Source organism: Galeopterus variegatus, unplaced genomic scaffold (assembly GCF_000696425.1).
Source record: "Galeopterus variegatus unplaced genomic scaffold, G_variegatus-3.0.2 Scaffold2434, whole genome shotgun sequence".
Lineage (NCBI taxonomy): Eukaryota > Metazoa > Chordata > Mammalia > Dermoptera > Cynocephalidae > Galeopterus > Galeopterus variegatus.
In genome coordinates this window covers 183,191-185,611 of record NW_007728545.1, presented here as the reverse complement: position 1 = coordinate 185,611, position 2,421 = coordinate 183,191, and positions in this window count along the sequence as shown.

Here is a 2,421-nt window from a genome sequence, read left to right as displayed (position 1 = left end):
AATATATTCAACTTATGTTTGATATAGGTGCAAAGGAAATTCAATGAAGAAAGAACATTATTTTCAACAAAGTGTAATAAAAAAATTGGATAACCATATGCAAAAAATAAATAAATAAAATAGAATAAAATCTAGACATTGACCTTACATCTTTCACTAATATTAATCCAAAATGCATCATAGACCTAAATTTAAAATTCAAAACTATAGAACTTCTATCAGATAACATGGGAGAAAATCTAGATGATGTTTGGGTTGGCAATTAGTTTTTCAACACACCAAAAGCACAGTCTTTGAGAGAAAAAATTGTTGAATTGAATTTCATTTAAATTAGAAACTTCTTCTCTGTGAACGACACCGTTAAGGGAATGAAAAGACAAGCCACACACTGAGAGAGAATATTTTTAAAACACTATCTGATAAAGATTGTTGTCCTAGGCTGGCCAGTTGGTAGGAGTATAGTGTTGATGACACCAAGGTGAAGGTCAAGGGTTCTGATCCCCATACCTGCCAGCGCCAAAAAAAAAAAAAAGATTGTTATGCAAAATATACAAATAACTTTAAAAAACCCAACAATAAGAACATAAATATACAAATATACAAATAACTTTAAAAAACCCAACAATAAGAACAAAATATACAAATAACTTTAAAAAACCCAACAATAACAACTCAATTAAAATGTAGGGAAAATATCTGGACACTTCACCAGTGAAGAGGTGCAGATGACAACTAAGCTTATGAAAAGATGCTCAACAGTACAATGGGAACTCTCCTTTGCTGGTAGAAATAAGAAGTGGTACAGATAGTTTGGAAAATAGTTCAGCAATTTCTTACAAAACTAAACATACTCTCACCATACAGTCCAGAAATTGTGCCCCTTGGTATTTACCCAAATGAGTTGAAAACATGTCCACACAAAAACCTGCACATGGATATTTACAGCAGCTTTATTTATAATTGCCAAATGGATAAATGAACTGTGGTACATCCAGACAATAGAATATTGTTTAATGCTAAAAAGAAATGAGCTATCAATTCATGGAAAGACATGGAGGAAACTTATGCATATTAAAAGAAAGATGCTGATCTGAAAGGTTACAAACTGTATAATTTCAATTATATGGCATTCTGGAAAAGGCAAAGCTATGTAGACAGTAAAAAGATCAGTGGTTGTCAGGGTTAGGGAGGAGGGAGGAATAAATCAGCAGAACACAGAGGATTTTGGGGGTAGTAAAACTGTTCTTTAGGATACTGTAGAGGTGGATACATGACATTATACATTTGTCAAAACTCACAGAATGTACACCAAGAGTGAACACTGAGTGACAGTAATGTGTCAATGTACGTTCATAGGTTGTAACAACTTTATCACTCTGGTAGGATGCGGGTAGTGGGGGAAGGGCAAGGGGTACATGGGACCTCTCTACTTTCTGCTTAATTTTGCTGTGAACCTAAAACTGCTCTAAAAAAATAGCCTATTAAATAATATTACAAATAAAAATTTACACAGGTCCGTTATGTCAAACTAGATTTGGTGTCCTTCAAATCTTAATCTTTGCTTATTTTTTTTCAGCAATTCGAAATAGTGTTAGTTAATAGAAGTGTGTTGAAATCTTCCACTGTGAGGGTGGATTCATTAATTTCTCCAAGTAGTGCTATAAAATTTTCCTTTGTAACTGTTGAGGCTATTTTATCAGATGCATATGTGCTTTTTTTTTTTTTTTTGGTCTTCCCTAGGGAGTTAAGTCTTTTATCATCATGCAATGATACTTTTGTCTAACAGTCTACTCCATCTGATACTAACATAGCAACCCCAATTATATTTTGGTTAATATTTACTTGATGTAACCTTTTAATTCTTTTATGTTCATCTCTTCTGTGTCCTTATCTTTAGTCATAACTCCACTCAGTAGTATAAGGTTAAGTCTTGTTTTATATGATTTAACTGTCTTTTAACTGGAGATTTTAGTTCATTTCTGCTTACGATGACTCGATGTATTTAAACCTTTTTTTCCTGTCATTATTTCTCTTAGACACATATTTTATATTTTTTCTCTTTATTTGTTTGATGGTTTATTAGTTTTTAAAAATCTTTCATCTTTGTTTGGAATGTAATAATTTCTTTCTTTTTTTTTTTTTTTTTTTGTTCCTTTTTGTCTTTTTTCGTGACCGGCAATGGGATCGCAACCCTCGGTGTTGCGTCCGCACCTCGCTCAGCCAGTGAGCGGCCGGTCTGTATGTGGGATCCGAACCCTCGGCAGGAGCGCTGCCACACTCCCAAGCAGCGCACTGTAGCAGTGCGCCACCGGGCCAGCCCTGGAATGTAATAATTTCCTTTCCTTTGTTTTAGGGGATAATTTGATGTTTTAACATGTATGTTTACCTAAAAATAACAGTACATTCACCACTTTCAAAAAA